General features: G+C 45.4%; 1 protein-coding gene across 1 annotated transcript in view; it reads left to right on the top strand.

Moving 5' to 3' along the window:
• LOC147674083 (transcription initiation factor TFIID subunit 4B-like) overlaps positions 1-12,889 on the top strand; it is a 1,347,443-nt gene that overhangs the window by 362,081 nt on the left and 972,473 nt on the right. The window lies entirely within an intron of this gene.

The following is a 12,889-nucleotide window of genomic DNA, read 5'->3' as shown; positions in this document are numbered from 1 at the left end:
GAGCTTACTTCACAGGGAGAGTTTTGACTCTGAAAGAGACCGTCAAAGGTGTTAACATAAGATGCATGCTCTGAGAGGTTTTCTTAGCTAGAAGGCAAATCTCACATAGCTGCAATCACATCATATAAATCCGAAATGGGAAGTAAGCAGACGATATATATATATATATATATATATATATATATATATATATTTTGCAACACGTTCAGCTATAGAGTCGAAAAAATGGCAAGCACACTGGAATCCGATTTTAGTGATTTTAATGCAAACCCCCCTTCACCCCTGACAGACGCGTTTCGCTATTCCAGCTTCGTCAGTGTCACTTTGATTGTTTAAAAAACGCCATTTTAAACCTATTGGCCATAGCTAAAATCATTGACATCGATGATGTTACAATTAGCCAATGTGGCGGCCATCTTTGAGTGTATATCACTCCTCTATTCACAATGTGGAAAATGGAGCAAAATAAAGTGCATAGTGCTCATTTAAAAACATTACGACAACAAACATTACTTAATTTATGTACATACATTTCATTTTGATACCTTATGAGATATAGAATGGAAACATGTAGTGCTGATATAACTTTGTGTTTTTTCAGTTACTTTTCTTCTAGGGGTGTATCCCCCAATGAAACCTCTTGTAAATACCCAAGATCTACCTGTTAGCATCTATTTATCTCTTTTGTTTTGTAGCCCTGTTTGGGCAAGCATATCTTTTTGTTATTCAGTCAATAGTGCTTACGGATAGGGAACATAAGTGAGGATAGGGAGTTAATTTCATTTTTCAATTGTTGTTCATACCGTTCCAGTTTAGTAATACACATGATCCCATGTGCATACTTAGAGGTGGACCCATAATTCCTCACCATTATTGAGGCCCCATGGTACCATGGTCTGAAGGTCAATTATATACCTTAATTCCAGGATTTTGAGTGCCTTCTCTCTGTCCCCCCCACGTTCCAGACGGTTCACTTGATCAATACAATAGAAGCTTAAAAGGTCTCTATTACTGTGGTGACATTCAGCAAAATGCCGGGCAACCGGATATGATTTATCTTTATTCGTAATTGCTCGCATATGTTCAAGTATTTTAAGCTTCGTGGGGTTGATAGTGACCGCTAAGCCTGCTTCAGGCGAGGTCACCCCCCACGCATCACCGATGTTGCCGCTGCCTGCCTTCTGTTCTGCCTGCCACGTGCTCCCTATGTATCTTCTTTTGCACGGGCACTCTAGACAGTAGATGGTAAAATTGGAATTGCAATTTAGCAGTTTCTTTATCTTTCCGTTGGGTCTTTCCTCACCTGTCCTGCCTGGATATTCTAAGATTTTTCTACTCCCTTTACAGGCTTTACAGCGTAAACAGGGGAAGAAACCTTTTAGGTTGGTACGATTAGCGGGCTGTGGCTCTGAGGAAAAGTGGCTACGCACAAGGTGATCTGAAAGTGATTGACAGCGCCGATATGTTATTAATGGCTGTTTAGAAAGATACTTTTTCAAAATGCTGTCAGTGGTCTGAATGTGCCAGTTCTTCCTAAATGAGTGGACCAGGTCTCCAGAACTAGTGTTGAATTTGGTGATCATCCTCACTTCATCCTCCACTGCTGGCAATATTTTTGGAACCAGGAGATCCCTCCTGTTGACTAAAGACGCCTTATTTGAACCCTGTTGTAGTATGCTTTTGGAATATCCCCTGTTTAGGAACCTATCATTAGCTTCATCTGTAGCTTGTTGAAAGTCTGTTTCCGTTGAACAGTTTCTTTTTAGGCGTAACAGTTCGTCATAGGGGACATTTTCTATCAGACTCTTGGGGTGGTAACTAGCCGCGTGTAAGGCGGCGTTACCCGCCGTTGGTTTCCTATAGAGTCTTGTTTGGAGGGTATTGTTATTTATATAAACCTCCAAATCCAAATAGCAAATACTAGTTGCACTTATTGTGCTGGTGAATTTCAGGTTCAAAGTGTTATTATTGAGCTTGGCGATGTAATCCTCAGCCGAGGTACGTCCCCATGCCAAATAATAAAAAGGTCGTCTATATACCTAGTCCACGTTAAAATCTTGTTTGTCCATTCCTCATTGCTCTCAGTCCAAGCTACGTGCTTCTCCCACCAGCCCACGAACAAGTTTGTGTAACTGGGTGAGAAGCACGAGCCCGTAGATGTACCCCTGGTCTGTTTATACATTTGATTTGAAAAGAGGAAAATGTTGTGATATAAACAAAAACGTATCATGCTAAGTAACATATTGCTGTGTGACCTGTATTTTTTTGGTTTACTATCTAAAAACCACTTAATCGCCATTAGGCCATTTTCATGGGCTATACAGGTGTATAAATTCACCACATCCAATGTGATTAATAGCATGTTATCATTCCAGGTGATGTTGTCCATAATACGGAGAAAGTCTTGTGTATCTCTTACGTATGACAGTAAGTCTTTTACAATGGGGGCAAGACATGATGGCGGGCCGTGGCGGATGTATTCTCCAAAAGACTACCAATTGAAGACACGATTGGGCGCCCAGGTGGTCTTTTGGCATGTTTGTGGATCTTGGAAAGATGATAATAGGTGGGTAAAATAGGTGATTTACATTGTAAAAACAGGAACTCTTCACCATTAAGCATGCCATCCTCTTTCCATTTGGTCAGCATTCCTTGAAATTCCGTTATGCTTTTGACATACTCTGTTCTTTGTATGGTGATGTAGCACTCTTTGTCTTTTAATTGTCTTAGTGCTTCTTGTTCCTAATGTTTCTTATTAAAAATTACAATATTTCCCCCCTTGTCTGAGGGCTTTATTTCGATAGTTTTATCATCTTTCAGGGACCTTATTGCTTCCCACTCTTTCCTTGTGATATTGGACGATTTCATGTCCATTTTGTCCCTTGATATTCTTTCCAAGTCTTCAAGTACCACTTCATTGAAGACGTCTATTGCGTCATGTGGTGCAACAGGCAGCTTTTCTTATTTCTTTTTCGTTTTGCTTGAGTCTCGTGTTTGTGATACAGAAACATCATTACCCTAAATGTTTACTGATCCACTTTCTAAGATTTCTTGAGTTGGAGTCAGTAATAAATTTGCCACGCTGTTAGGGTGCTCTTCTATGACTTCTTCTATTCCATTCTCAGTGTGAGTTTCCACCGTCACTTTTTTAGGATGAAGAATGAAGATTTTCTTAAATTTAAGTTTCCTAATGTATCTAATCAGGTCGATTCTTGTATCCACCAGGTTGAATTCGCTTGCAGGACAGAAACTTAGTCCTTTTTTAAAGACCCTTAACTCATCCTCTGTCAGTTCTCTTTTCGACAGGTTGATGACATTATTTTCTTCTGTTGTTGTTATTTTCTCCTGCGATTTGAGGCACTTCGGGTCACCCTCGGGGAGGCTATTGATTGCATTCCTCCTCTTGCCCCTCTTGCCCCGCCTTGTCCTCCTCTTTGGTTTGGTTGTGAGGGGGGGTGATTCCTTTGTTGTGGCCTGAGGAGCGTTTCATTTATTACTTGAAATTCGTCCAAAAAAGGTGTTGCGCTTATATTCTCATTTGTTGCAGTAGCAGTGGGCTGTTCACCATCAGACACTTCTGATTCCTCTGTTTTGTTTGTACTTGCAGCCCCTTGTGCAAGTCGTTTCCTGGTGGCATCAAATTTACGAGCGAAAGTCAATATTCTGCCAGATAGATAATCTTGCTCTTCCCTCTTGAATTTAGTTTGTTTTCGTTTTCGAATACCTAGTTCATAATCCTTGATTCTTTTATTCATGGCGCTTCTCAAATCCTCGCTAGCCTTTGAGTCTTTTTCTTTTGAGATTAGAGCCTCCACATCTGCGATTTCCTTTATACATTTGTCACGGTCACTCCATGCATATTTAATTAACAGTCGTACCATCCCTTTTGAGGATTCGGCTGTATACTCTGCCCAGTCCTTTAATAATGCGGGATCAGGATTTTCATATGACGGAACCGTGAAAATTCGAAGGCCCCTCGGTATTCTGTCACATTCTATGTATTGTTGTAAAGAGGTAGCCTCCCACCTTTTGCGAACCTCTCTCTCTTGCAGTTTTTCCAATTTCAGAAAGAGGGTTTTCAGATTGGTACACGCTGTTGACGTTGTTGTGGTGGTGACTGCTTTCGGTGGTCGATCTGTGGCGGACCTAAGCATCACATTTGCAGCAGACTCTCTCTCTCCCGTTATGTCCTCATTGCCCGACATCACTATTTATCATAGTATGTACTCAATGATGATATTTATGCGGGTCGGTGATTTAACACTACGTTTAGGGGTTTGCACTTTGACTACGGTTCCTTCGGGACAGAGGCTGAGCAGAGAATGTCAATGACAATGCGGAAACAGTCCACTCACCGCGCTCGGTGCAGGCGTTTGGTCACCGTCTGCCGACGTCTTCCTCACATCTGCGCTCGTAGCAGCCGGTATGTAGCTTGTGTCCTTTGTTAATAATCTCCTTAGAGCATGTTGGTCGCAGCTCCAATTTCCATGTAGCCCAAAAGTGCCTTGGGGCTAAGGCCATATTGATTTGTAACACTGGTTCCTTCACCGCCGTCACTCCTCCGACTCCCGGGTGCTTCAAGCCAGCGCTGGTGAGGCGCTTAGAAACTGCAACACGTTCAACTATAGAGTCGAAAAAATGGCAAGCACACTGGATTTCGATTTTAGTGATTTTAATGCAAACCCCCCTTCACCCCTGACAGACGCGTTTCGCTATTCCAGCTTCGTCAGTGTCAGTTTGATTGTGTAAAAAACGCCAATTTAAACCTATTGGCCATAGCTAAAATCATTGACATCGATGATGTTACAATTTGCCAATGTGGCGGCCATCTTTGAGTGTATATCACTCTTCTATTCACAATATGGAAAATGGCGCAAAATAAAGTGCATAGTGCTCATTTAAAAACATTACGACAACAAACATTACTTAATTTATGTACATACATTTCATTTTGATACCTTCTGAGATATAGAATGGCAAACATGTAGTGCTGATATAACTTCGTGTTTTCTCAGTTAGTTTTCTTCTAGTGGTGTATCCCCCAATGAAACCTCTTGTAAATACCCAAGATCTACCTGTTAGCATCTGTTTATCTCTTTTAAAAATAAATAAATAAAAAAATTATATATATATATATACCCACTTTTCGCTGCAACTTCAGCCGCTTACATGAGGTCGGGCCGTGGCGGATTAGCAAAAACCCGTTTAAATCCAACAACACTCCGTCAATTCAGTGAAGAATACAGAGCCACGGCACCAAACTGCTGAAAAGGTAATTTTAATGGCAGCACTCAACACGTTTCGGAAAACAAAGTTTCCTTGGTCACGAGTATCGAGGTTGTCAACATTACAGATTTAAATAAACATCACTTGATTGTGAAAAAAACAGTTGTAAGTGAAAACAGAGTTCTCGATTGTACCATTATAGTAAACAAAGGTTCTAGGCATATGAGCTGCAGATACTACACTTAACGTTAGATCGCCACCTGGTGTTGGGCTCGAATGATTGCATGTTGTTGTCGTCTTGGAAGAAGTCTTTTGAGTCACGAGATAGGTGACTCCTCCCTTGGATGATAGTGCGCATGGGCATCAGCTCCATCCTTAGATTTTTTTTTTCCGCCAAAGGGTTCGGATGAACTTTTTCCGCTCCGGCTAAAAATAGTCTTTTCAAGCACTTCGAAGCGCAAAAACTGTATTAAAACTTTACCAAACTACCTTCGATATCGACTAACATCGTTTTCGACTCCATCAGCTCGATTCCGGTTGTCGACACGGGCCGTTGGGCCTATCCACGCCATGAGGCCTACACCTCATGGAAAGGACGCAATTCAAAAGATGCCCTGAGTGTGGAGCATAGTTTCCACACAGTGACCACCACGAGGTCTGCAACCTGTGCTTATCGCCAGAACACGACGAATCGTCCTTTCGATCCAAGAAAATCATCTGAGATTGGAGGGCCCTTCGACACATAATGCAGAGATCAGCTCCGGAACCGGTGGATATCTTCGACGATGAGGTTCCGCTCGTTCCCGAAGAAGATTCCGATGATCTCCAAATAGTATCAGAGGCAGACGACTCGGAGGACTCCATACCATCGGGTCAGCGCATGAGTACTACTGTCCCTGCACCACACACGATTCAGAAAAGGGGGTGGTGATGAACAGAGTGTCTGAATTAAGCAGACCACTCTTACCCAGTCCAAAGATCAGGGCTTGATCCATCACCGTTATTTATCTCACTGCACCATCCCAGCTCAGAACCTGGCTATATGCAAATCAGTCTGTCCCTGGCCCAGTGCATCATGGGAACAGGGCAGACTAAACTACCAAGCCAATTCTTCACCAGAAAGGAGACAAGCTACCGGGGACCGGTTTCTGGCATTTCAGCCGTCTTCGGCCCGGCTTGCTTGAATCCTGATAGTGCAGTGAGAAAGGGACTCATGTCTGAGTATACCCTGCCACACCTATAGTGGCAAAAAACGATTCAGAAAAGGGGGTGGTGATGAACAGAGTGTCTGAATTAAGCAGACCACTCTTACCCAGTCCAAAGATCAGGGCTTGATCCATCACCGTTATTTATCTCACTGCACCATCCCAGCTCAGAACCTGGCTATATGCAAATCAGTCTGTCCCTGGCCCAGTGCATCATGGGAACAGGGCAGACTAAACTACCAAGCCAATTCTTCACCAGAAAGGAGACAAGCTACCGGGGACCGGTTTCTGGCATTTCAGCCATCTTCGGCCCGGCTTGCTTGAATCCTGATGGTGCAGTGAGAAAGGGACTCATGTCTGAGTATACCCTGCCACACCTATAGTGGCCAAAAACGATTCAGAAAAGGGGGTGGTGATGAACAGAGTGTCTGAATTAAGCAGACCACTCTTACCCAGTCCAAAGATCAGGGCTTGATCCATCACCGTTATTTATCTCACTGCACCATCCCAGCTCAGAACCTGGCTATATGCAAATCAGTCTGTCCCTGGCCCAGTGCATCATGGGAACAGGGCAGACTAAACTACCAAGCCAATTCTTCACCAGAAAGGAGACAAGCTACCGGGGACCGGTTTCTGGCATTTCAGCCGTCTTCGGCCCGGCTTGCTTGAATCCTGATGGTGCAATGAGAAAGGGACTCATGTCTGAGTATACCCTGCCACACCTATAGTGGCCAAAAACGATTCAGAAAAGGGGGTGGTGATGAACAGAGTGTCTGAATTAAGCAGACCACTCTTACCCAGTCCAAAGATCAGGGCTTGATCCATCACCGTTATTTATCTCACTGCACCATCCCAGCTCAGAACCTGGCTATATGCAAATCAGTCTGTCCCTGGCCCAGTGCATCATGGGAACAGGGCAGACTAAACTACCAAGCCAATTCTTCACCAGAAAGGAGACAAGCTACCGGGGACCGGTTTCTGGCATTTCAGCCGTCTTCGGCCCGGCTTGCTTGAATCCTGATGGTGCAGTGAGAAAGGGACTCATGTCTGAGTATACCCTGCCACACCTATAGTGGCCAAAAACGATTCAGAAAAGGGGGTGGTGATGAACAGAGTGTCTGAATTAAGCAGACAGCTCTTACCCAGTTCAAAGATCAGGGCTTGATCCATCACCGTTATTTATCTCACTGCACCATCCCAGCTCAGAACCTGGCTATATGCAAATCAGTCTGTCCCTGGCCCAGTGCATCATGGGAACAGGGCAGACTAAACTACCAAGCCAATTCTTCACCAGAAAGGAGACAAGCTACCGGGGACCGGTTTCTGGCATTTCAGCCGTCTTCGGCCCGGCTTGCTTGAATCCTGATGGTGCAGTGAGAAAGGGACTCATGTCTGAGTATACCCTGCCACACCTATAGTGGCCAAAAACGATTCAGAAAAGGGGGTGGTGATGAACAGAGTGTCTGAATTAAGCAGACCACTCTTACCCAGTCCAAAGATCAGGGCTTGATCCATCACCGTTATTTATCTCACTGCACCATCCCAGCTCAGAACCTGGCTATATGCAAATCAGTCTGTCCCTGGCCCAGTGCATCATGGGAACAGGGCAGACTAAACTACCAAGCCAATTCTTCACCAGAAAGGAGACCAGCTACCGGGGACCGGTTTCTGGCATTTCAGCCGTCTTCGGCCCGGCTTGCTTGAATCCTGATGGTGCAGTGAGAAAGGGACTCATGTCTGAGTATACCCTGCCACACCTATAGTGGCCAAAAACGATTCAGAAAAGGGGGTGGTGATGAACAGAGTGTCTGAATTAAGCAGACCACTCTTACCCAGTCCAAAGATCAGGGCTTGATCCATCACCGTTATTTATCTCACTGCACCATCCCAGCTCAGAACCTGGCTATATGCAAATCAGTCTGTCCCTGGCCCAGTGCATCATGGGAACAGGGCAGACTAAACTACCAAGCCAATTCTTCACCAGAAAGGAGACAAGCTACCGGGGACCGGTTTCTGGCATTTCAGCCGTCTTCGGCCCGGCTTGCTTGAATCCTGATGGTGCAGTGAGAAAGGGACTCATGTCTGAGTATACCCTGCCACACCTATAGTGGCCAAAAACGATTCAGAAAAGGGGGTGTTGATGAACAGTGTCTGAATTAAGCAGACAGCTCTTACCCAGTTCAAAGATCAGGGCTTGATCCATCACCGTTATTTATCTCACTGCACCATCCCAGCTCAGAACCTGGCTATATGCAAATCAGTCTGTCCCTGGCCCAGTGCATCATGGGAAAAGGGCAGACTAAACTACCAAGCCAATTCTTCACCAGAAAGGAGACAAGCTACCGGGGACCGGTTTCTGGCATTTCAGCCGTCTTCGGCCCGACTTGCTTGAATCCTGATGGTGCAGTGAGAAAGGGACTCATGTCTGAGTATACCCTGCCACACCTATAGTTGCCAAAAACGATTCAGAAAAGGGGGTGGTGATGAACAGAGTGTCTGAATTAAGCAGACCACTCTTACCCAGTCCAAAGATCAGGGCTTGATCCATCACCGTTATTTATCTCACTGCACCATCCCAGCTCAGAACCTGGCTATATGCAAATCAGTCTGTCCCTGGCCCAGTGCATCATGGGAACAGGGCAGTATAAACTACCAAGCCAATTCTTCACCAGAAAGGAGACAAGCTACCGGGGACCTGTTTCTGGCATTTCAGCCGTCTTCGGCCCGGCTTGCTTGAATCCTGATGGTGCAGTGAGAAAGGGACTCATGTCTGAGTATACCCTGCCACACCTATAGTGGCCAAAAACGATTCAGAAAAGGGGGTGGTGATGAACAGAGTGTCTGAATTAAGCAGACCACTCTTACCCAGTCCAAAGATCAGGGCTTGATCCATCACCGTTATTTATCTCACTTTACCATCCCAGCTCAGAACCTGGCTATATGCAAATCAGTCTGTCCCTGGCCCAGTGCATCATGGGAACAGGGCAGACTAAACTACCAAGCCAATTCTTCACCAGAAAGGAGACAAGCTACCAGGGACCGGTTTCTGGCATTTCAGCCGTCTTCGGCCCGGCTTGCTTGAATCCTGATGGTGCAGTGAGAAAGGGTCTCATGTCTGAGTATACCCTGCCACACCTATAGTGGCCAAAAACGATTCAGAAAAGGGGGTGGTGATGAACAGAGTGTCTGAATTAAGCAGACCACTCTTACCCAGTCCAAAGATCAGGGCTTGATCCATCACCGTTATTTATCTCACTGCACCATCCCAGCTCAGAACCTGGCTATATGCAAATCAGTCTGTCCCTGGCCCAGTGCATCATGGGAACAGGGCAGACTAAACTACCAAGCCAATTCTTCACCAGAAAGGAGACAAGCTACCGGGGACCGGTTTCTGGCATTTCAGCCGTCTTCGGCCCGGCTTGCTTGAATCCTGATGGTGCAGTCAGAAAGGGACTCATGTCTGAGTATACCCTGCCACACCTATAGTGGCCAAAAACGATTCAGAAAAGGGGGTGGTGATGAACAGAGTGTCTGAATTAAGCAGACCACTCTTACCCAGTCCAAAGATCAGGGCTTGATCCATAACCGTTATTTATCTCACTTTACCATCCCAGCTCAGAACCTGGCTATATGCAAATCAGTCTGTCCCTGGCCCAGTGCATCATGGGAACAGGGCAGACTAAACTACCAAGCCAATTCTTCACCAGAAAGGAGACAAGCTACCGGGGACCGGTTTCTGGCATTTCAGCCGTCTTCGGCCCAGCTTGCTTGAATCCTGATGGTGCAGTGAGAAAGGGACTCATGTCTGAGTATACCCTGCCACACCTATAGTGGCCAAAAACGATTCAGAAAAGGGGGTGGTGATGAACAGAGTGTCTGAATTAAGCAGACTACTCTTACCCAGTCCAAAGATCAGGGCTTGATCCATCACCGTTATTTATCTCACTGCACCATCCCAGCTCAGAACCTGGCTATATGCAAATCAGTCTGTCCCTGGCCCAGTGCATCATGGGAACAGGGCAGACTAAACTACCAAGCCAATTCTTCACCAGAAAGGAGACAAGCTACCGGGGACCGGTTTCTGTCATTTCAGCCGTCTTCGGCCCGGCTTGCTTGAATCCTGATGGTGCAGTGAGAAAGGGACTCATGTCTGAGTATACCCTGCCACACCTATAGTGGCCAAAAACGATTCAGAAAAGGGGGTGGTGATGAACAGAGTGTCTGAATTAAGCAGACCACTCTTACCCAGTCCAAAGATCAGGGCTTGATCCATCACCGTTATTTATCTCACTGCACCATCCCAGCTCAGAACCTGGCTATATGCAAATCAGTCTGTCCCTGGCCCAGTGCATCATGGGAACAGGGCAGACTAAACTACCAAGCCAATTCTTCACCAGAAAGGAGACAAGCTACCGGGGACCGGTTTCTGGCATTTCAGCCGTCTTCGGCCCGGCTTGCTTGAATCCTGTCACCGTTATTTATCTCACTGCACCACACACAGCACCCAGATCAAAGGCAAAGTTTAACACTCGGCCTCCGGGGCCCAGTCGCGACCGAAAAAACGCTTCGAAAGCCCCGCCATCGAGCACGGCTCCGAAGAAAGTAACTAAGCCTTCCGGTAGCTCTGTACCGAGCAAACCGCACATGCCGATCCCACAAGCTCCCTCAGCACTGAAACCAAAAGAAGTCTCGGCTCCGAAACCGTTGACTTCTAAAGATAAAGGTATGAAGCCAGCGTCCGACGCCTCGAAGCCGACGAGTCCAGCTTCCACTCCGAAACCATCGTCTTCGGTACCGAAACCAACAAGGCCTGATTCTGATCCGCCCAAGCCCTCGAAACTGCCTATGACACCGAAAACAACACCTTCGGTGCCGAAACCTACGCCAAAGGACATTGTAACACCTCCTAAGGCTAAAGATAGTCAGCAACCTCGTCCGGAACTGAAAAAATTGGCGCCGACAAAGGTTCCACAAGGATAAGACCTTTTCCAACCAGATTCTCTGCAAAAGAAGATCTACATCGACCCAAAGACAGGTCATGTATCCACTACACCACACAAGAAGAGGAAGGCAGATGCAACATCCACACCTGTAGTACCTGCCAAGAAGAAGGACTCTGCCACATCTCCTATGCACCCTTCTTCTCCTATACTCTTAACAATTCACCACAGATTTCTCCTCAACATTCACCTCTTCTGTCTTCACACTCAACTCAAAATGATGATGAGTATAGTTTAGGGAGAGGGATGGACCCAGATGAGCCTTTCCCATACCCTGTAGATGATACAGATTGGAAGTACCCAAACCCACAGGATGTGCGAGATATCCCTGACCCACAGTCATATTCATCTAAACCTTCTCCTCCAGAAGATCACATTGGTTTTGGTCAGCAGCTAAACAGAGCTGCCATTTACCATGGAGTCCCTATGCATTCTGATGAGGCAGAGGAAGAATTTCTGTTAGACACATTTGAACAATCGCAAAGGTCTATTCAAATTCTTCCCATGATTAAAGGGGTCATCAAACATGCTCCGGAGATATTTAAAGACCCTGTTCGTACTAGGATCCTAAACTCTAGAATTGAGAAAAAATATAGGCCTGCACCTGCAGATCCAGCCTACATTAAAGGACAACTACCATTAGATTCACTAGTTGTGTCAAATGCTAGGAAAAGGTCAAACTCACAAACGTTAGGTGAGGCACCCCCACCTTAAAGAATCCAAAGTAATAGATGCTTCAGGCAAAAGAATAGCTGTGCAAGCTACCAACATATGGCGTATAGATAACACACAAGCCCTCCTTTCAAGATAGGATAGGACTCATTATGATCAGTTAGAGAAACTACTAAAACATCTACCTGACCAATATAAGGAGCAGGCAAACAACCTTATACAAGAAGGCAAGCTAATTTCTAATGCCTCAATCAAGTGCGCACTAGATGTGGCAGGCACTGCATCTTGAGCTGTAAACACTAGTGTCGTACTCAGAAGACATGCGTGGCTACACATTTCAGGATTTAAACAGGAAGTGCAAACTACCATTTTAAATCAACCATTTAATCAAAATCAACTCTTTGGACCAGAGGTAGACACAGCACTTGAAAATATGAAGAAGGATACAGACACTGCCAAATCTATGGGAGCTTTGCAGTCCACACAAGCTAAAAGTTCCTTTGGCGCTCCTTCTACAGAGGAGTCTCCAAACAGACTGGAGCAGACAATCCAACATCCTTCAAATCTAACACACAAACATCCTCTAACAAGGGATATTTTAGAGGAGGATATAGAGGAAACTACAACAAGGGAAGAGGGGTAACCACAATAATCGAACCTCTTCCACAAGAAAACAGTTCTTCCCTCTGCTTCCCCGACAGCATTCCACTCCTTTGGGGGGCAGATTAACACAATTCTTACCTGTCTGGAATTCCATCTCAACAGACAAGTGGGTAAGACAAATTA

This window comes from Lissotriton vulgaris, chromosome 12 (assembly GCF_964263255.1).
Source record: "Lissotriton vulgaris chromosome 12, aLisVul1.2, whole genome shotgun sequence".
NCBI classification, from domain to species: Eukaryota; Metazoa; Chordata; class Amphibia; order Caudata; family Salamandridae; genus Lissotriton; species Lissotriton vulgaris.
Note: the sequence above shows the minus strand (reverse complement) of the source record. Positions and strands in the feature narration are given on the sequence as shown.